Raw genomic sequence first — 24,758 nt, 5'->3', positions numbered from 1 at the left:
AGATATCTGAGAGTAGGTACCGTCCAAGGGGGGAACATAATAGTGCAGATGACATGAAAAAATCATAGTGTAATTCAGAAATACAATAAGTAACATTTGGTACGATGTTGAGACGGCGCATTTCAGGAAATGAATATTGCAAAAATCAGTTAATATACTGTGACCCTGTAAGGTATTGAGCATGTTTTCTTTTGTGGGCAGGAGAAATGTGTTTTTATTATTGAAAGAATGAAGTCATCTCTTACAACACAGAAAAATTGGCTAAGCCTACATTAGCCGAAGCCTACAGTTAGACTTTTTGTGAATTTTACCTGTTAAAGGAAGGCATGTGATCAATATTGTGGCAGTTACCACCTCTGGCTTAACAGCAACCTGCCGATTCAATACAATCTAAATCAGTATGGCTACTTTAAAGCTTTCAAGCTTTATACAAAGATACATGTATCATCTCCTTGGTAATTAACAGACACAATTGACCAGCAACTGTGCGATATTACTGGGACAATAAACATTGATAAACACCTTCCCAAAGGACTTGATAAATATTGACCGTATTCTTCAGGCGATAGCTTTTGGGTGTCTTTCAAATAATAGGAGAAACGTTTGCGTGGTCATTATGCCCTTAGCCTCAGGTGAAATCAATGCAGTCACATAATTACTAATATTTCATTAATAAAACAACAATATCTAGCCAATGTCGGGTACCATGGCAATATCACTGTGGTGAGATAACTACATCCAACTGACAATGACAACACACATGTGCAAAATGCATCAATCGATGCATGCACACAAGGGGTGTACTGACCCAAGTTGGCATTTGTGGGCATTTATATCATCAAAACAAAACGATCCGTAATATTTAATATTGAATATGATTTGGGATAACAAACCTATCATGGTACTTTATGACTAAAACGACTTTTGCTGATGTCTCAGTGATATCAATTTGTTCCAAAAAGATCATCATTTTATTTTACACAGGCAGATGACTGTGGCAGTGAAGTGATAGCGTCTGGCTACAGATGTGTCTGTCACAATAGTTATCATTTTCAAGGCACAATATTGCATTTAACCAAATATTTGCATAATGTGCACATACACAATGTAACCATTTTACTTTAAAGAATACCCTTTATCTGATAAAATTAAGACTATTTTTCATTTTAAAAAGCTGCACACTTTCATGTGCATGTAAAACAATCTGGAAATGTATAGCTCTTTGAAAGAGAGAGAGAAAGGGGTTTTGGCTTTACTTAAGGGAATGAAATTCCGTACACCTTATGCAATATCAATATCAGATTTATTCATTATTTGTGTAACTCAACAGTGAGCCTAAATACACATCTGAAAGCAAATTCAAATCACTTTATACGGCGAATACTTCAATACTCAATAAATCTCTGCCACACTGAACAAAGATTAAAACTCAGGATTGTGAGAGGAAATTTGCTTGTGTGACTTCTTGACATCACTTTAATATACTGCTCTAAAAGGCAATACAACATTCATAACAGCAAAGACGTGATATCAAACCACATACCACCTTTTTACTTTTTTTATCCACCCTTTTTTTGCATAGAAGCAAAACGCAGCTGAACTATTTGTTCCTGAGTTTGTGTTGTAGTACAGTAAGATCTTTTGGCACCAGAGTTCTGAGCTTGAAGAAAGAAAAACTTAAGACAGATGGCCAGTTCTTATAAATGGCAAAAAGATAAAATATGCATATTTTGCAAATATGGCATATCCACTTGGTTTGTGTCAGACAAGCTTTTGTTCAGATAACTTGTACTCTCCATTCATCAGTTTACATCTTTCATTCCAAGCCAATGTGAGAAATTACAAATACCTCATGCAACAATGTGTCACATAAGAAAACTGTTAATAATCTTTTATGGTAATTTTATACACTTTAGTATTAAATTTACACAGCCCATATACGATATCACTGCAGCTGTTTCAAAGGATCATTGAGGCTGTTGCAAGTTATTTTAAACTACTTATGCCAAACCAGCTCTGCATGCTGGCTTATATTTTATATAACTTAACAAGTCATTAACGATGACATAGTCCCCACTTGTAATAGGACTATTAGTCTTGATGGGGCAGAGAAATGTGGTCATTAAGAAGTCACTGGAGTGTATATGTTGAGATCTATGGGCACATAGGTCTATGTCGTTGTTCCCAATTTGAAACACATGAGGCATGTCTACGTTATGGTTCTAAATCGGGAAAAAAGATCAGACCTCTAGCTGTATTGGCCAGCCAAGAAATACATATGCGCATAATAAATGAGGTACAAGATGTGACATCTTAAGGTCTAATATCCTATCAAAATTAAAGGGTATAGAACTTGTGACTACTGAGTTATGCATATATATGTATGATCAAGGTCAAAGGTCATCGAGGTCACGTGACATTTTGAAAAAAAAAATTGCATTGCTAATTAATCCCTACATGCCAAAAATCAGACCTCTAGCTCTATTCGCTTTCCCAGAATTAGATTAATGTGCATAATTAATGAGGTAAAGCGTGTGTTGTCATAAGGTCTCCCATCCTACTAAATATAAAGGACATAGCACTTGTGATTACTTATTATTGACATAAACATATATTTTAGGTAAAAGGTCATCGAGGTCACATGACATTTGGTCAAATAATTTCTCTCCTATAGTTATCCCTATATACCAAAAATACCGTCAAGGACACTATGTGCTCACATTCGGTTTGAATTGGTCCATTCGAGAAATATTTAAACCAGAAAAACAAGAATGACAAAAGCAAATAAGGTCTCCAACTTAGGTACTGGAGGTCATCTTTAGGAACATGCATATCAACTTCTATAGCAATGGGAGAAGCAGATCCTAAATACATAAGCAAATGTCAACAACAAAAAACAGAGAAGGCTTGATAAAAAAAGAAAAGGTGGGAGTGGGCAAAAAATGCACAAGGGATCTGGTAAAAAAGTAATGCTACATCATTGATCTTCTAAACCCTACCCCCTCCTGCATATCAAATGTTCCACCCCTTGGTATTACATAAGACCAAATGACAGGAAGTACATTTACAACCTTGAAGATTTTTAATTAATGCCATGAGTGTTATCATTCTAATGTAAACAGCACTTAAGTTAGTTACAGACAGTGAAATGCCATCCACTGTGGGTGGTGATTACAACATCTGGAATTATCCTGGATCCAAATTTCTCATCAGTTTTTGTATGTCTTACATAGAAAAGTTGCAAAAATTGGTCCAAAATGAAAAAAATCACCTCAGCTTTGTTTTCTGGATCAAATTTTCCTACAAATTGGTATCAAATATGACAAAATTATGTTCACAGCCTTCAAAATTGTCTCACAACATATCCTGGGTTAGTATAGGTCATTTAAGGTCACAAACTGAGAAAAGTACCTAAAATATACAAATTTTGGGGTTTCCCAACACTTTGAGCAGAAAATTTATCTAATAACATCCCTCCAGGCTTAATACCAAATTACAAAGCTATCAAACAAGTAATGTTGAGATAAAGTTTTCTTGACCAAAAATGACAATATTGTCTTAAAAATACAATTTTTTATATTTCAGGACAATTTCCACATATCTAACTATTGTCATCTCTGTACGTCTGTGTACGAAATATGAAAGCTGTCTGTCCAGGGGTTTTAAAAAGGAAACACTGTCTACGATTTTTTGACCAAAAACGACAAAATTGCACAAAAATAGTAATTTTCCCAATTTTGTCATAATTTCAACAAATTAGAAGAGTAACACCCTTGCAAAGAGACGACCCAAATTTGAGAGCGATTGGGCCGGCGGTTTCAGAGAACGAAGAATTTTTACTGAAAATGAGAAAAATCACAAAAAAATTCAGCAAAAATACAAAATTAAGGATATCTTCACAATATTCATAAAACTGTATAAGGTTAACCTAAAGTACTTGCACACAAATTTTCAAAGCAATCAAAAAAGCGGTTCTTGAGTTATTAATTCTTTACCATTTTCACATTTTGTAAGCTCATTTGCATTATTTTGGCAATGCAGACTTCATTTGAACAAAATCCCATCTATAGCCCAGGATGCATCCACACACCAAATACCAAGCTGAAACGTGCAGCGGTTTGCGTGTTTTTGATGTTGACGGACATACTGTACTTACATACATACATACATACATACATACATACACACATACATACAGACGCCATCGACTTCAGCCTATACGATAAACTCACATTGGTAAAACCAAATGTGAGCTAAAAAATCACCTTAGCTTTGTTTTCTGGATCAAATTTTCCTACAAATTGGTATCAAATATGACAAAATTATGTTCACAGCCTTCAAAATTGTCTCACAACATATCCTGGGTTAGTATAGGTCATTTAAGGTCACAAACTGAGAAAAGTACCTAAAATATACAAATTTTGGGGTTTCCCAACACTTTGAGCTGAAAATTCATCTAATAACATCTTTCGGGACTTTATACCAAATTACAAAGCTATCAAACAAGGGACTTTATACCAAATTACAAAGCTATCAAACAAGTAATGTTGAGATAAAGTTTTCTTGACCAAAAATGACAATATTGTCTTAAAAAAACAATTTTTTATATTTCAGGACAATTTCCACATATCTAACTATTGTCATCTCTGTACGTCTGTGTACGAAATATGAAAGCTGTCTGTCCAGGGGTTTTAAAAAGAAAATAGTGTCTAAGATTTTTTGACCAAAAATGACAAAATTGCACAAAAATAGTAATTTTCCCAATTTTGTCATAATTTCAACAAATTAGAAGAGTAACACCCTTGCAAAGAGACAACCCAAATTTGAGAGCGATTGGGCCGGCAGTTTCAGAGAAGAAGAATTTTTACTGAAAATGAGAAAAATCACCAAAAAATTCAGCAAAAATGCAAAATTAAGGATATCTTCACAATATTCATAAAACTGTATAAGGTTAAGCTAAGGTACTTGCACACAAATTTTCAAAGCAATCAAAAAAGCGGTTCTTGAGTTATTAATTCTTAACCATTTTCACATTTTGTAAGCTCATTTGCATAATTGTGGTAATGCAGACTTCATTTGAACAAAATCCCATCTATAGCCCAGGATGCATCCACACACCAAATACCAAGCTGAAACGTGCAGCGGTTTGCGTGTTTTTGATGTTGACGGACATACTGTACGTACATACATACATACATACATACATACATACATACATACATACACACATACATACAGACGCCATCGACTTCAGCCTATACGATAAACTCACATTGGTAAAACCAAATGTGAGCTAAAAATCAGACATCCAGCTCTATTAGCTTGCTCAGAATTAGATATGTGCATAATTAATGAGGTATAATATGTGGCGTCATAAGGTGTCCCATCATGCCATATATGAAGGGTGTAGCACTTGTGGTTTACTGAGTTATGGACAAGTATGTATATTTGAGGTCAAAGGTCATTGAGGTCACATGACATTTTGTCAAAAGAAAGTATTGCTATTATAAAGTTATCCCTATATACCAAAAAATCAGACCTCTAGCTCTATTGGCTCGCTCAAAATTAGATATGCACATAATTAATGAGGTACAATATGTGGTGTCATAAGGTGTCCAATCATACCATATATGAAGGGTGTAGCACTTGTGGTTACTGAGTTATGGACATATATGTATATTTGACGTCAAAGGTCACTGAGGTCACGTGACATTTTGTCAAAATGTCTGAGATATCTGCGTGAACGGATGGACCCACGGATGGACGAACGGACGGACATGACCAATCTATAAGCCCCCTGGACTTCATCCGTGGGGACTAAAACCTGTGTCACTGCATCCTTTTTGCAATATGAATACGATGAGAAACTAAATTTTTATTTTTCTTCAATGGCCTTATACATGGGAGTCTATGGAGAACTGACTTATACATGGAAGTCTATGGAGAACTGCGAAATACATGGGAGTCTATGGAGGTGTAAACTAAAAAATCCTCTAACAGAGCCAAATTTGATCACATTGTGAAACAAATCGACGTGCATCTGTATGGGGTAGGGTACTATCCTTTTGCAAAGTTTGAAAGAAATTGACCAAGGCACGTCTGAGATATATCTGCGTGAACGGACGGACGGACGGACGGACATGACCCAATCTATAAGTCGTCCGGGATTTCGTCCCTGGGGACTAATAAAGAAACAGATTTTATTGTGTCTGGTATTGTTTTGAATGATTTAAATATTGACCTGATGAAATTATTGAATGTAATTCATAACAATATGAGTACATCTGAATCAGTTTAAAGCGGCTGAAATCAAATCTGAAGACAAGTAGACCAATTGTTTTAGATAATTGGTAAGTAAGCCAACAATTACTTCAAAGTTATAATGTTGATGTAAATGAAATTAGTCAAAGGAAACTACTATTGATAATCAAGATTATGTTGTCCATTTTGTATAAAAGCAAAATATTTGACATACGATGTCAAAATATGCCAATAATGTAGTGGGATTTTATCACGATATAAATAGAGATATCATGTCAAGGTACACAAAAAATAAATTTGAAGCTATCAGCCAAACATTAGGACTCGTCTATGCGATGTCACTCAAGATTTGAGAACAAAATAAGAAAGCAACTTAAGCAGCACTTTGGAAGGAGTTAAAATTTCCAGAACATTGAGAGATATGGTAGAGGAAAGACACTATCAACAAACAACCAGCTGTTTGATAATTAGCTCTGCAGTGCATTGCTGATAGCAGCAGGTAGGAGTTAAAATAACACATTAGTAAACAATTTGGGAGAAAACAAATATAATAACTGCTATGTTGCACAGGACAAATATAATGCACATTTTATAAATTGTGACGTCTACTAGTTACTTATATCTTAATTTTATCTGTATTTGTGGTTCTGTGTTGATCCACAATTCTAAAACAACTGCATCAATTTGATAAAGTCTGGGTGCACACAACTTAGTGAGTGATGTTATTAATGTCAAAAAAATGTCTTAAAGATTTCTGATAAATGTGAAAAAGGAAAACGAAAAATACCTTATGATTGTACAGATGACTGCACATATCAATTTAATTGTCATTATGAATAGAAAAGTTGTGCCACTTTGGTCTTGAAATCTAATCACTCTGACAAATACAGATGTCGATATTGTCTTCTCATATTTCTAAAGCTTTGTTTAAATAGGTAAATTATCTTGTGGGTGATTGAATTACATGCAATTACAAAAATCAATATTGACTTTTGAAAAGGCTATCATAAAAAATGAGTGTTACTAGCAAATCAATCCTGATTTCTATTTCATAAGTCTGTATACTTATAATCAGCTCCTGATGTCACAAGGGTGTGTATTATTAGAGGCCTTTGTCACTTTTGTATGAATTTCTATTATGATTGGAAAACACAGTGTCATAATACCTTTCAGATACTTTTGATCCATTATTACAACTAATAACATGTTCGGTACTGCAATAATGCTATTGATTAGACCATGGGGACCGTGATTACACTTTTTACGTTTCTTATGTTGTTTTAGCCTGTGTTTCATTTTTGTAAGTTGGTATATTTAGTTTGCACAAGCAAGTTGCCTGTTCCTTCAGCTATATGTTATGGGTAACAGCACTGAATTCATACCAATGTAAGGGCCATGGATAACAAGTCATCGTTGATGACACAGTCCCCACTTGTTAATGGGTACTTTGATTACAGGTCCTAAGAGAGGATAGAGTCCTCTCCATTAGGTCTGTGATAAAAATACTTTTGAATAAATTCGCTTGATACATGTCTGAGTTGTAGTTCAGGACATGAAAAAATCATAATAAAATGGCCACATGGCGGCCATATTGGATCGTATCACAAAACAAATCAATGTGCATATGTGTGACACAGGTCAATGTCCTTGTATCAACTTTGAATCAAATCGGTTGAGATATGCTTGTGTTATGGCTTTGTACATGAAAAAATCATAACAAATGGCCACACAGCAGCCATATTGGATTGTATCACAAAACAAATTGATGTGTATAGCTATGACATTGGTCAATGTCCTTGTACCAAGTTTGAATAAAATTAGTTGAAACATGCCTGAGTTATGGCGCTGTACATGAAAAAATCGTAATAAAATGGCCGCCTGGCAGCCATATTGGATTGTATCACAAAACAAATTAAAGTGCATATGTCTGACATAGGTCAATGTCCTTGTACCAAGTTTGAATAAAATTGGTTGAGATATGCCTGAGTTATGGCTGTGTACATGAAAAAAATCGAAACAAAATGGCCGTACGGCAGCCATATTGGATTGTATCACAAAACAAATCAATGTGCATAGCTATGACATTGGTCAATGTCCTTGTACCAAGTTTGAATAAAATCAGTTGAAAACATGCATGAGTTATGGCTCTGTACATGAAAAAATCGTAATAAAATGGCCATCTGCAGCCATATTGGATCGTATCACAAAACAAATCAATGTGCATATGTATGACACAGGTCAATGTCCTTGTACCAATTTAGAATCAAATCGGTTGAGATATGCCTGAGTTATGGCTCTGTACATGAAAAAATCGTAATAAAATGGCCGCCTGGCAGCCATATTGGATTGTATCACAAAACAAATTGAAGTACATATGTCTGACATAGGTCAATGTCCTTGTACCAACTTTGAATAAAATCGGTTGAGATATGCCTGAGTTATGGCTGTGTACATGAAAAAAATCGAAACAAAATGGCCGTATGGCAGCCATATTGGATTGTATCACAAAACAAATCAATGTGCATATATATGTCATTGGTCAATGTCCTTGTACCAAGTTTGAATAAAATCGATTGAAACATGCCTGAGTAATGGCTCTGTACATGAAAAAATCGTAATAAAATGGCCGCCTGGCAGCCATATTGGATTGTATCACAAAACAAATTGAAGTACATATGTCTGACATAGGTCAATGTCCTTGTACCAACTTTGAATAAAATCGGTTGAGATATGCCTGAGTTATGGCTGTGTACATGAAAAAAATCGAAACAAAATGGCCGTATGGCAGCCATATTGGATTGTATCACAAAACAAATCAATGTGCATATCTATGTCATTGGTCAATGTCCTTGTACCAAGTTTGAATAAAATCGATTGAAACATGCCTGAGTAATGGCTCTGTACATGAAAAAATCGTAATAAAATGGCCGCCTGGCAGCCATATTGGATTGTATCACAAAACAAATCGACGTGCATCTGTATGACATATGAAGTAATCCTTGTACCAAGTTTGAATGAAATCGCTTCAGGCATCTTTGAGATATCTGCGTGAACGGACGGACGCACGGACGCACTGACACACGGACGCACGCACGGACGCACGGACATGACCAAACCTATAAGTCCCCCCGGACGGTGTCCGTGGGGACTAATTAAAACATGCGCACGGTAAACGAAACTAAGTGCGTTTGTCCTCAACCCCCCTCCCTCTCCCCTAAACGAAAGTTTGGAAGTGCGAAAATCCAACCAAGCCTCATTCTGTATGTGCCCCACGTACCCCCTCTAAAATTAATCTCTGTTCAGTGCCAACTCAACAATGACACAACCAATAGAATGATTGAAACAGTGCATCCAAAATGATTATTACGATATTTTACTCGTGCACTGATTCACATGTATGTCAAAAGAATGCTGGTGTAGCGGCCGATGCCGTCCTGGCCTTGTACACGCCAAACAATGTGGCGCAATATTTTGTGATACGGAAAAACGTATAGTGAGATGTTGCGATAGGAAAACTTGTAGTGCGATATTTACGCACGGTAATCAAAATACAGCCAAACCCCCCTCCCCCCAAACACAGAAGTTGCGTTTACCGTGCGCGTGTTTTAATTATCCACTGCCCCTAACTCAAAAGTGTGAATTTGCACCAATTCCCCTACCTAAATAAAATTCCCCTTAAAGTAATCACAAATGCATGTCATGTCCCCCTCTACAATGAGATCTTGAGATACAGATATTCACAAAGCTTTGACAGATCAAGGCATTCCACAGCATGATTGCTGCCTATGATGTATCATCACATTGTTGATTTAACCTGCTGTCTCAGAATCTGCCCAGCCACAGTCAAATGGCAAAAACCAGTTTCCAATCTGCAGAAAGATTTGCTACAGCAGGAAGACTATCAACTATAGAGTTTGCCTCCAGACTACAAAACGATATTTGAACTTTAATACAAGTGAAGTAGGAATGGTCTGTGTGGACTTCTAATACGTTAAACATGTACCAGCTGGAGAAGAGCAAAAGACTGGGATTAGTCTCTTTATTTACTATTTTATCCAAACCATAACCCTTAAAACGTGCTAATATTTTGAAAAAACTTAATTTGCATAATTCAAATTTGCATAATTTATCATGGTCTCCCTGCAATCAGAACCAAATCCTCCAAATATTAACGTATAAATGGGGCTAGAGAAACATAGCGAAAGCATGAGACAGATGAGATACCTGTACAGCACTTGCCTAAGTCTGGACACTGACCATGTCAGTAAGGCAGGGAATTAAGTCACCTGGGAATGTCAATAGTCTGAATGCTGATGCACGGCAGAAATAACATCATTGATATTATCACTATTATAATAGATTTAATGAATACATGGATGTAAGCCAGAGACGAGTAAATCTTCAAAACTTAACTATGCCCTGATTTTTTTTGTGACAAGCAGAGAAGAATAACTACAGAACACAGTACAAATATTGGGACAATATTTTGAAAATTTTATACAATGAAGATTATGTAATGATACTCTATATAATACTCTTTATAAAATCAGTGAATTTAATTTCAATAATGGTAAGTCTATATGCCATTGGGATGCCACATTATGACTCAGGCAATGTTTTCAATTTAAAGGATAATTATGGCTGAATTGATACATTTTGGTTTTTCTTTGCAGGGTATGTGGAGGTCAGCAATGCTTTTTATTATTATTTCATTACAACAAGTTAGTCTGTATTTCTAAGATCACGTTTAATTGAAGGTCAGATCACCTTATCCAACAAATTTCACAAACAAATCACAAAGACTTACCAAGACTAAAACTGTCTCATCCAGAGTTCATATCTTGTCAGCATTTCCAATTTCAAAAACTCTCTCCAGCAGATGTTTGCAATGAAGTAATGTTCAACGGTGAAAGGCGGTCAAAAAATTATCCTGAAATCTGTGAAATGAAAAGATGAAATCATTTAGAATGCCTCCCAACTAAGGAACTGATAGAGTTACAAGAGTTTTGATACTGGAATGAGGACATGACAGGCTAGGGGTGTCACCCCTCACAGCTTGGGTTGGATATGATGATCATGATAAGCTAGGGTTAACCCCTCACAGCTTGAATTGGTAGGCTATCAATTCAGCTACAAATAGCACGACTTTATGGACGCATGGATGTCCCACAGACTACAGAGTGTATTGACTTTCCATTTATTATAGAGCTCGATCCAAAATAAGTTCCAACTCTAGGGAGATGTATCTGTGATTTATTGACACTTGGTGGACTAAATCAACCGACCTACTTTATCTGACATATTGCACAGATTTCTCTGAGGTTTTGGATGAAGAGGACGCTCAGAACTGCTTATCCATAAATAGTTGATATCATGTTTTGATCTTACAAATATTGAACAACCTTCATCCATGTATAATATACCAGTATGATAAATTTTCGAGAAGAATCCAGGTTCTAACATGTAAATTACATTCATCAAATTTAACAATATTTTTCAACCATTAAAATTCATGCAGTATTTGATTTTCTGAATAAGCGTATTCACTTATGCAAAGTGTAATTGTTGGGACTGTTTGAAGTTTGCAAATATGAGTCGTTAGTCATGCAGGATATTCATTGACCAGAAGTCTTGTATAATTATGTATCAAATTTGAAATAATCATACTGCTCTGATTGGCAATCACCAGAAGTTTCTTTTGGTCCACTGCTAATTAACAAGGCATTAAGGGGTCTGATATGCTTCATTAGTTGCAAAATTTGATGCATATTGAACATGTTAGGTGGTGTATATGACCTAGCTAACCTCTGTTGTTGTCTGCCATTCAATGGCTTGATAATTGAAACTAAAAACTCAGTTAGGGCATGACCTTGGAGTGTCCTCAAAGTAATGCACTCAGCGGAGGTTAATTTATTGTGGATTCCTGTCAAGATGTCAATAAATTGCTGTACAGGCAGTAATATCGACAGTGGACAATGAACTTTGGAGAAAAAAATGAATAGGTTTTGCTCGTTAATTTAAGTATTCAGCTGAAATTATGCTGGCACCACGATCCGTAAGTCTGAATCTAGTTCAGATAATTCATGCACGTCATACTTTCCTTGAAAAAAAACAGGTAGTAGTTATCTGTATTTCACATTAAGTCTTCAAGCTTTATGTGCACGCTGCATAGGAATAATTTCAGACTAAATTTTCACTGCATCTTGTGCAGGACATCTTGAAGAATATACAGTGGAGAGACTGAATCTATGCTGCTGAACACTGTATGCAACACTTGTCACAACTGCCACAAGCAATGAATGTATACAATGGGGATTGCCTTGCTCTGTAACCACCATGAATTAGTTATCAATGTCCCCAGCAACACTTTCACTGTTTAATGAAAAAGTGAGAAATTTAAGAGCTTTTAGATTTCATTCTACAGACTTCTTCTTTCAATATTTCATACCGACTGAATAGTTTTGCGGGAATTGCATCACAGTCGCTCCACAAACCAGCATGCCATGAATTTTATCAAATGCATTTTATTTGCTTTTGAAACTCAAAGTGGAAATAAATTGTCTGGCCTGCTTTCCTATAAGCTTTCTGATTTCCCAAGATAAAGACATAAAATGACTACTGATATCAACTTAGCCATTTGGCACTTTTTTACTGTATCTAATCAAGTATTTATGTAGTGCCAATGTACGATCCATCTACACAAAGCTAAGGTATGGATCAAGTTGCTTCACTATGAAAGACATTGCAGAATGCTACTCTTCAAAACTTCAATTGAATCTCCTGGAATTATTTGGGTATAGGCACACTCACAGAGTGGATATAGTGCATTTGTTTTTTAGCTAGCATTCTTTTTTTAGCTAATTTAGCTAAGTGTTTAAATTCGCTAATTTAAGATGCCCTAATTTAAACTTTTGCCTATATTAACTATGGTTAAGTTGTGTTTTCAGCTAAATTAACAATCTGCTGATTGCAATGCAAATCCAAAATTGCTAAAAAGCATGCAGCTAATTCAAAGTGTTTTACAGTATGTACACAAGATTTCAAAGCAAGAAATCAGTTCCTGTGATAATGTTGTAGCAAAAAATTAGAAAAACTGCCCTCAAATTAAAAGGACAAACGTTGCTAGTTTGACTGTAAGTTGAATAAATCTGAGTTGCTAAACACCAATGAAGGTTCATTGGTGTTTAGCAACTCAGATCAGGTTCGCGACCAACTGGTGTGTGCATTCCAAGAGAAGAAACTACAAATGTTGTAAAAAGTTCACAAAAAATAAAAGAAAAATAGAAAGGATGGAAGAATAAGATGAAGTGGTCTACAAATTAAGTTATCTTCAAACCATACTATCAATAATTTTAATAAGGAACTCCCTGTCAGGGAGATTTTGAATTTGGATCATTTCAAATTTTCTGCTCAATTCCACAGCTATGTTGCTCATGTGTTTACTGAAGCCATATCACATCTCCAATCCATGATGAATCGATGCACCAAATACTAAAACAGCAGTGCATTAAGGGGTTCTGCAGTACAGATGTGTATGTATACACACATATACAGTACATTTCATACATATACATACAAACAGACTTACAGATATACACCTACATACATATATACATACATACGGTACATAAACATACCAGTACGTACATGAGTCTTAAATTGATATAAATAGCTCCCAGAGTTTCTATATGTAAAATGATAATAATAATGTCATAATAATATGACATGACTTTGAAGTTTAAACTTTTTTGAATGCAAAAAGTTCAGTGTTTTATGTGCTTCTCAGTTACACTCACTTTCTCACAATTTCGAAGCAACTTTTTTCAACATCATAATCTTTCACTCAATTCTGCAATGGTATTGTTTTGAGATCTATCATTTATCCTCATGTGCCTCATTCATTTGAACAAAATTACGTGCATCATTTCAATGGAAATTAATCAGATCGAACAAAATTACATGCATCATTTCAATGGAAATTAATCAGATCGATACATTGTACCTAAAATGTTACAATATCCCAAGGGCTACCAAGAATCTGAATTTGCAATGTTGGAAATTTTAAGTATAATTTAGAGAAGCACATACGGGATGTGATATCAATCTCTCCAACACCGTTAACTGTTCATGAATCTCAATATTTCAAACAGCTCATAAAAGCTTAGCATCCCCAATTAAACTCCAATGGATTCTTGAATTAAAACTGAACAGAAATATGAAGGGTTTGTTAATTAAATATTTTCCCCTCACTTGATTGCATAGTCTTTGGATCATATTTCTGTCAGTATGCTAAATTATTGATTGCCTTGGGAAATCATAAAATTCATATTTTTAACATTTTGCGTTGGGATTACTTCTAAGCTGTCATGTTTGGCGACAGCGTGGTTGCTTTTTCTGATAAATCATGAAGATCAATCCTATTATTGAAACATTCCCTGAAATTAGCAATTAGGGACAGTACTTGTAACTCGTGACATATTTAAATTATTTGTGACATAATCAATTCAATAATTTAATACAGAAGCAGTACAGAGCTACTTGTGGAAGTTCAATCACTTGACATTACAAACTGTACACACCACAAGCAAACTGCATTTCTGTCTGATAATAAATCTGACGCAATCTTATATATGACGACTAAAATATCTCCGCTCCGGATAATAACCAGGGCATTTGATAATAATACAGGCTGAGTTGGCAAGATGCCTGACAGTTTCACAAAGATTTATGGGATGAAGACAAAAAGTTATTTATAGACGGACTGAAATAGAATACCGACAAAATGATATCACAGAGATGACTTCAAATGCCTGACCAAAAATAATCTTGTGAAGTGATCATAGAGTGTCTTGTCTGGGTTGTGAAATTTCATGAGGTCTTTCACCGAATATTTAGTCTGTTTGTGCTGTGTTGTAATTCTGAAATGGTCTCATTAGTTTTGGAGTATAAAAAATAATTTTGAAACAAGTTTGTTTAATCAAAATCTTGTAGAAAAATCAAAATTTTGGCAATGTAATTGTGCTTCTCTGAGTAATTTTTAATATTATTCACACAAATATCATTTACCAAAGACTGAACTCTAAACTTCATGACTGTATTAAAACTTCAGTATCTCCAAGAAACAATTCATCGCATGAGTTTTCCTCCACGATTTTAGATTTTGATGTCAAACTTAGGGTGAGAGTTACTGCCAGATTGAACCATGGTAACTTCACCGTGATTGAAGATATCAATTAAAGGGCCGGTATAGCTGTAACTTTTGATGAATTGTTCTGCATTTTTGTTTTGTATGCCTTTTGCAAGCTCTTGTTCCTCTAAGTATGTTAAACACGGAATGTTTAGCTTTTAAAGACTGCATATACATATGTAGAATGCACTTTAAAAGTTGTTTTCATAGTGTCTTCAATGTACATAGCATGCTTCATCAAATTTTATCAGGTCCATTTAGATATGTATCCCTTATTAAGAAAACTTCTTTCAAAATACAAATAAGTGATTACCTGAAATAAAAATGCTAAGTGACTTGCAATAACGTTATCTCACCCTACAGAGAAGCCCTCAAATTGATGAATATGGAAACGCTTGAAGCAAGACGCCTGCTCATTTGCAAGAAATTTGCGTCTAGTATTTTTAACCCTGATAGCAAACTGCACTTTTTACTTCCTGATGTAACGCACCACATATATGACACCCGTTTTAATCATAGAGTGACATTTAGATGCAGAACCAAACGTAAGGAAATCAGCCCAGTTGTTTACAGTGTCCGTCTTTTAAGTTGAGAATTTCATTATGTTATCAGTTTTATGTTGTCTCCCTGTACCTATTCATTTCACTTGACCAGTTTTATTTTGTATTGTTGTCCTTGGTCATTTTTATATTGTTGTTTGTTTTTTGACTTGCTTTTAAAGATTACTTTTGCTTTTTATGTATGATTTTAGTAAACTTTTCGCCTTTGTTATTTATTCACTTTTTTAATTTTTTTTTCAAGTCATGTAATCCCCGTCAATCTGACCAATAGGTCACCATAGGGTGAAAAATAAACCATTATTATTATTATTATTATTATTATTATTATATTACAGTAGCTTCAATGTACATAGCAAGTTTTATCAACTTTGACCTAGTCAATTCAGATATACATTCCTAATTAAGAAAGTTCTTTAATATGCTAATTAGTAATTAACTGACCTTAAATGCTGAACCACTTTCATTGTTGTTATATCATAGTATCTTCAATGTACATAGCAAGTTTCATCAACTTTGATGAAGTCAATCCAGACAATTATACATCCCTAATTAGGAAGGTTTGTTAAATATGCAAATTACTAAGTAGCCATTGTAAAAATGCTAAATTACTTTGAAAATGTATATGTGTCAACTTTGATCGAGTCAATTCAGATATATGTCAATAATTAGGAAATTTAAATTAATTAAATATGCAAATTGGAAATTAACATACATCTCATCTCTTAATTTTTTTCACCACTGATAGATCCTAAATTGATCAACAGTTGTAGCAATTCTCATCGAATTGTGTGCTGCCATTATCAATGTATATTGGTTTTTTCCTACAATAATTAATTATGCAAACAAGCATAAAATATACAAGCCACTCTCCAAAAACTAATCAGTTCTTGCTACTTGGAAAGTTAATCTAAGCTCCAGATTTAATTCTGATCTGATACGCCATTCATGAGATATCGCAATGTATGACAGGCAGACATCGCTGCAACATTTGCTCAAGTGTGTGAACATATGTAAGCTAAAAAGGTGTACATAAAAAAGTTATTCACAAAATACCATTGTTAATGTCCTCATACATCTTATGCTACGGTATTGTCCATGACGCTATGTGTCTCAGAAAATACCTCTATACGATGTACTTGACACAAATCCTGGTAGTTTGAGAACTACCTTTCAATATTATGTGTATTATGTTCATGGTAACGCAAAGGTACACATCACCAGCAGAGTCTGTCACCAGTTCATGGGAGTAATCTTGTCAGTATATGAATTTAAACGTCAAAGGAAATAAACTGTGAATTCCTCTGACGTAAAGATTAACATTCATATGACGAGGAACAAAAGTTGTGAAAGACGTGTGAACGATACATGTCTGTTGGAACATAAAGGGGTTTCTGGAAATGGTACTCAAAACTGGTTGAAATGTTGAAGGCTTGACTGGCATGGCAGGAAATTGAAATCTTCACTGTGGTTTAGTACTGATAGTTATTTTGGTGAACAGAACTGGGGAAAAGTTCAAGAGAACCATGCAGGAACAAACAAAATGTCAGTTTTGGGCTATAAACAGAGACATAAGTATTTGTGTTGCAAAGGACAAGCAAAGGCCATAAATGTGTTGAAAAGCTTTCCTGCTGCTTGAAGTCACACATGAGAGCTTGTACACAATATAAAATGTTATTACCCAGTAACAAGGAAGTTTCGTATACACAGATGTCTCTTAAATTCCAGTGTTTTGGTGTGAAACAATTGGGTCACAAATTTTGCTGCCACCTTTCTGTTTTAAAACTTTTCTATTGTCAGTACATATCAGTTGTAATTCATCTCAATACAACAAGTCAAGGAACAGCCTCATGTGTATTATTTTTAATATTGAGGATATATTTGACTTGTAAATATGTCCCTATGTTTCTGATTGGAAATCATACTGCTGCAACATTTTATCATTGGATAACTGAGATTAATCATATTCACACCTGAACCTCAATTGAAGTTGTATGTGAAAGAATAAATTGTTTAGGATCCAGACTTGCCTATGCATCGTTAAGAGGCAGCAAACCAAAATCAGAAGTTGGTGAAAACAGCCGACTGGAATCTTGCACTGTATTTACAAAATTTGCAAAATTTGGGACCCATGTCTGGGTTGTACATCGTAAAAACTGATAAATAAGTAAAATAGGTGAATCCAGCTTATCAGTGCAAATCACAGATTCTGAATTCATCAGTACTTTCATACAATTGTTCTATCCCATCTAATGTCAGTGACCCCTTTAATATTTCCTTACACATCTTTATGTACAGTAAATTAAGGTTACGAATATGTAAATTTGATATATAAACAGTGCAGCATTACGTGGAGACACTTCCATGACAACTGGATCAATATCATTTACTCTGTGATCATAGAAAATTGATAATGAAGATCCTTTTCTTTAAAAATACCGTCAAGGACAGTGTGCTCACATTCGGTTTGAATTGGTCCATTCGAGAAATATTTAAATCAGGAAAAACAAGAATGACAAAAGCAAATAAGGTCTCCGACTTAGGTACTGGAGGTCATCTTTAGGAACATGCATATCAACTTCTATAGCAATGGGACAAGCAGATCCTAAATACAAATGTCATCAACAAAAAATAGACAGAGAAGGTTTGATAAGAAGAAAAGGTGGGAGTGGGTAAAAAGATGTACAAGGGATCCGGTAAAAAAGTAATGCTACCTCATCAATCTTCTAGATCCTACCCCCTCCTGAATATCAAATGTTCCATCCCTTGGTATTACATAATGCCAGATGACAGGAAATATATTTACAACCTTGGGAATTTTTTAATTAATGCCATGAGTGTTATCATTCTAATGTAAACAGCACTTAAGTTAGTTACCGATGGTGAAATGCCTTTCACTGTGGATGGTGATTACAACATCTGGAATTATCCCGGATCCAAATTTCTCATCAGTTCTTGTATGTCTTACATAGAAAGTTGCAAAAATTGGTCCGCGATGAAAAAATTCACCTAAGCTTTGTTTTCTGGATCAAATTTTCCTGCAAATTGATACCAAATATGACAAAATTATGTTCACAGCCTTCAAAACTGTCTCACAACATATCCTGGGTTGGTGTAGGTCATTTAAGGTCACAAACTGAGAAAATTACCTAAAATATACAACTTTGGGGGTTTCCCGACACTTTGAGCAGAAAATGTATCTAATAACATCCCCGGGACTTTATACCAAATTACAAAGCTATCAAACAAGTAATTTTGAGATTAAGTTTTCTTGACCAAAAATGACAATATTGTCTTAAAAATACAAATTTGTATATTTCAGGACAATTTCCACATATCTGACTATTGTCATCTCTGTACGTCTGTGTACCAAATACAAAAGCTCTCTGTCCAGGGGTTTTAAAAAGAAAATACTGTTTAAGATTTTTTGACCAAAAATGACAAAATTGCTCCAAAATAGTAATTTTCCCAAATTTGTCATAATTTCAACAAATTAGAAGCGTAACACCCTCGCAAAGATCCAACCCAAATTTGGGAGCAATTGGGCTGGCGGTTTCAGAGAAGAATAATTTTTACTGAAAATGAGAAAAATCACCAAAAAATTCAGTAAAAATACAACATTAAGGATATCTTCACAATATTCATAAAACTGTATAAGGTTTACCTAAGGTACTTGCACACAAATTTTCAAAGCAATCAAAACCGCGGTTCTCGAGATATTAATTCTTGACCATTTTCACATTTTGTAAGCTCATTTGCATAATTTTAGCAATGCAGACTTCATTTGAACAAAATCCTATCTATAGCCCAGGATGCATCCACATACCAAATACCAAGCTGAAATGTGCAGCGGTTTGCGTGTTTTTGATGTTGACGGACATACTGTACGTACATACATACATACATACATACATACATACACACATACATACAGACGCCATCGACTTCAGCTTATACGATAAACTCACATTGGTATAACCAAATGTGAGCTAAAAAACAGTAATTTTAATATATCTTTCATAGCATATATGAAAGATTTATCTATGAAAACTATACAAATTTAATACAAGCTTTGTACAATAAAACATTTTCTGCTAAGAATCATATCTATCTTGTAGACATGGATACTACAATGGTTAAAATTTACCTGTAAGATCCATCTGGCTTGACAATATGAAACAAACTTGAAACAAACTTTGGGATAGGTTTGCCCGATCTACATTTTCTGCGAAGTGAATTGAAATTTTTCTTGATGTCGATTCCGAAGTAAAAATGTATGTCTCCTCTGTCCACATGTTTTAAAGATGGGTCTGAAAACATTAGAAACTTGATGATCTGTAGAGGAAGGGCTCCAGTCATACTTGACTTGCTTTCTGCTATAACAGGAAACTGCAGCATACCTGAGTAGAATTTCAACTGGGTGTGGCCTTGTGCTTTCTGATAACACGACAGTATAAGCAATCGGAACTTTCTTCAATTTAAAAGGTTAACTTAAGGATTCAACAGACAGATCCTGATATTTCAATTTATGAACGGCTTGTTTACCTTCATCATGAGATCCACTTCAAAATATGTCAGCTAGTCAATCCATTTCCCGCACCTTATACGGAAGAACACTACCGTACCTTCTTTTGTAATCCTGATTTTATGTCAGCCTTGGGGGCAAATTCCAAAATTAGCAACAAACATTAAAAACACACTCTTGAGACCTCAAGCTGGCTATTCTGTTTGACTTTTTAAAAGAATTTTACAACAGAGAATAAATGCAATTGAAGTATTCACTCTGAATTTTATCAAAAAAGTGATGAATGGTGATCTTTGCCAAAGTTTTTCAATGAAAGCAAAGAAAACCACAGGAAATGGTGGTTGGGACATGAGGAAATTGCAATTTACACTAGATTAATCTCATTTAATTAATATTACTCCTCTAAAAGGAAATAAGTTTGAGCAGCTGGTTGTGTTTTTCTACAGCATTTCACAGATTGCTACTCCTGTACTGCTATGTTTGATCTCATTTACAATAGATGGTTACTTTAAAGTGGCACCTTTTCTTACTCTTTTGGAACATCTTTGAAATGTGTTACCACTCGACATATTTGTCCTACCAAGAGAATTTTGCCCTGAGGTGCACATTTCCCTAGCCCTCGAAATGAAAATGAATGACGGTTTTATAAAATACTGTCAATAATGCAAAACTGTAGAATAGTGGACCCACACTGAACAATTTTACAAACGACGATAATGTCGGTTTTTATCAATGATGGATAGGATCTCCTAAGACAACAGGAACTGTCTTCTTAAGGAAGGTAAGTTTCAGTTTTTTCAAATGCACAGATATTGATACAACTAGTGAAAGTAAGGTCAATCAAGGAAAGTTTGTTCATTTTGAATGGGTTCCTCATCAAAAACAGAGATAATCTTGAAGAGGCATACTCCTGATGGGATTTCACAGAAAGCAAATTGTTTATATATGAACCAGTTTAAATTCTACAGAAAAACGATTAATTGCAAATTGTTTATATATAAACAATTTTAAATGGAAAATGATAACCGTATGCAAAGTATGAATTACATAGGCACATACATGGAAGAGCAGATGTACTACATTTAGGAATATGTCCCAAATTTCTCTAAGGAGTCTATGATACCATAATCAAGGATTTTCATCCCTGCAGATCCCATTTTACTCCCTATCATTTTGATAGATTAGGCTGAACATGGAAGTAAAATGGGTTGAGCTTGTGTTCTGTTGTATAGGGTGAAATTTTGATGGTTCATTTTCACTGTACAACAAATTTCACCATCTGCTGTAACACCCATGAAGCTCATCACAGCAATTGGACAACCTGTGCTCTTGATTTTTGCCTGATCCAGAATATCCTTTCTCTGCATTTTATTGGATGGGGAATATGTCCAGAGGATTCAAACATTTGATCCCTGGCAAACCGGAGACAGTGTAATGACCAAAGGAAGTGATAACGAGATTTTATTGTACTATTGACATAATTGAATTAAAGTTAACATTTACCTTCAGATATTGTCCGAGTCTCCTTGCAGTGAACACTGCGTCATTGCCATGCACCCATGAGGATAGGATTGCTCATTAGCAAGGCAAAGGGTGCAATGAATCCCGCGGAGATTTGATGGAGAGAATCGACTTACTCAGTACTTTACACGTTAATTCTGGTGATTTTTATAGCCCATAGTCAATTGAATGTCCTCTGTAGTGAGTAACAAATGTTCTTACACATTCACTCACTAAATTTACTGACAAATGCTTCAAACAAGCCCGGTAATAGACCTCACAGTTGTGCTACTGCAAAGCTGTGGAAGCTTTCAAGTACAGCATTTTGTCAGCACTTTCCAGCTATGCTCATAGCCTGGTCTATTGTTCCTTGCATACAAATCCTGATACCATATAGTAATAGCAAAGTATCCAAGCAGTTCAACACTATGAACCTCAGGGAGCTTCTACTATGTACGATTTTCTGAAGTAATTTCTCCTTTTCACCTGCAGAAATGTTTGTTTCAGAATGTTAAATCACCATTCCTTGTTCACGGAGTGCAAATTTAGAAACCCATCACACGGAGAATGCATACTTCCTATCATTGTCATATACTTCAAACTCTGATACCCATCAGCTGGTATTCTTTGTTTTAATTTATTCTGTTTTTATTAAAATGATAAAGATGGTTGACTCTGATGTACAGGGCAGGACATCAGTGGAAAGAAGGTTATTGGCAGGTAATGTACGATTGAGTCTAAACTGTAGGAAATTGGAACAAATCGGAATGACGATGTGATGACTGTTCAGAAACACGACACTCTGCTAAAGAACATTGATGATGGGTGGAGGTATACAATACTAATAAAACAGCAACTCCAATTGCTGGGTGTAATTGCAATTGGAGATGGCAGATCACACACTGTCTAGTCTGAGACAGATGGCTTGGTACATTAGTCACTGTCTTTTCTTTCACCTGCAGCAAATATATAACACAGCCCCCCCTCCACTCTTTAGTCCAAGGTCTATGGAAGCAAAATATAATGTTTCTGGAGATTTATAATTTTCTTAATAGTATTTGAAGCCATGTGTGCCATGGCAAGTATAAAGGGGTTTTAATGTGATGGTGTACTCTGAAAATGATTTGCAGCACAAATGTCAAACCAAGATATCAATCCTGTAAGTACCATTATGATAAAATCCAATACCAATCTAATACACTGGAAAGAATGAAATGAACAGCCATACTAATGTGGAACCTCCAAGTTTGAAAAGAATTTTTAACATACAGGAAATGATGCCTGCATGTTATACATATTTGATGTATCAATTAAATCTGAATTTCTAGCAACTGCAGTGATGCATTAATCAACAAAATTGTCATCATGTACATTCATGAACAAATTTTTGTCAATTATCCAAAGACAAGTCAACAAAGACTTTTGGCATATAATTTCACAATTTGACGTTTGTATAAGTTGGGAGAATTCATATAGCTTGAGTTAGAAATATGTTTTCTAAGAAATAGGTGATAAACCTGACCAGAAGTGGCTAGAAAAAAAGAAGACAAGGGAAGAGTAAAGAAAGAGAGATTGGAATTTAGTGATAGCACTAGTATTAGGTAGTATGGGTAATGATTAAAATTTAAACTGATGTTAAGGGCTCATTCAACTCGTTGACAAAATCCCTTGAAGTAACCGGGACATATAGCCGACAAATTCAGGTAGTATGCGCCTCGAAAGTGAAAGACTTAAACTGTAAATGTTGAGAAGTCTATGCAAATCGGAAGACTTCACAGTGGATATTGTGGTGTATGAGTATGGCACTCTTGGGATATTGAAACTTGATGGACTGTAATTTAAGAGAGGAAGAGAGGAGAGAGTAGCGTCCAAGAAGCTTTACATTATCTATAACATTGATTTGGTACTCATCTACCTGAGAGCAACAAGAAAAGACTTCTTTGGTCTTTATTTCTCCATCAAAGCACATAAAGTTTACAAAAAATAAGGTTCTGGTCATATGCCAAGTATTACACACAAAACAATACTGCAGCAACACTGAGAAGCTTTCTGAATTGACATTAATTATCATGCAGATACCAAAATTAGACATTCCCCATGCACTTATCTACTGCGAAGTCACATATCATGGCATGGTGTGCTTGTGCAAATATCACCAGTGATTTATCAAAATATGAACAGAAGCTTGAATTGAATTCATATGATTGTATTAAAAGAAACCATTTCCCTTGATACTCTCCCTTTGAGCAAATGTGCAGTATTCTAAATGGAGCAATATGTGAAATCTGAGTGTGATTAATCAGATTATGTTTCAGCATTAGATTGTCAACTACCTGGATATATGCACTGACTAGACACTTTGTCAAATTTACATGCATAGTGAGTCAGATTTCTGTTAGTTCAGACAACATGAGACACTTTCAAACATGATATAACAACTTGCTTTCTAGGTCTGATCACCAAGAACTTCTACCGCATACTGACGCTTTGTCACAAGGGAAATCAGCACTCTGTTTGGTCGCCGTGATACACACAATCACAGTGTTCTGTGTTTCACATCAACATTTTGACAAGGAAAGATTTCACTGAGAGAGTCCCGGAAATCAAACCCAATGAGGTGGATTTGCTAATTGGCTCTGACTGATTCTGGCTGTGTCTCGTGAGGTTTCAGAATACAATAACAGAGGAGAGAAGGATGTCTTGTGAAGTCCTAGAGTAGAGGAAAAAT

At 35.1% G+C, this 24,758-nt stretch overlaps 1 protein-coding gene across 5 annotated transcripts in view; it reads right to left on the bottom strand.

Annotated features, from left to right (window-relative positions):
* Positions 1-24,758, bottom strand: part of LOC139148327 (adenylate cyclase type 2-like) — a 158,831-nt gene that overhangs the window by 82,039 nt on the left and 52,034 nt on the right. For 4 of the 5 annotated variants that reach the window (XM_070719708.1, XM_070719713.1, XM_070719707.1 and 1 more), the window contains exon 2: positions 11,069-11,198. The exons of the other annotated variant lie outside the window; for it this stretch is intronic. The gene's annotated coding sequence lies outside the window, so the exon portion shown is untranslated. The remainder of the gene's footprint in view (positions 1-11,068; positions 11,199-24,758) is intronic. 5 annotated transcript variants of the gene reach the window in all.

Source organism: Ptychodera flava, chromosome 13 (assembly GCF_041260155.1).
Source record: "Ptychodera flava strain L36383 chromosome 13, AS_Pfla_20210202, whole genome shotgun sequence".
NCBI classification, from domain to species: Eukaryota; Metazoa; Hemichordata; class Enteropneusta; family Ptychoderidae; genus Ptychodera; species Ptychodera flava.
The sequence above is the reverse complement of the archived record's forward strand: the minus strand, read 5'-3'. Positions and strand labels throughout refer to the sequence as shown.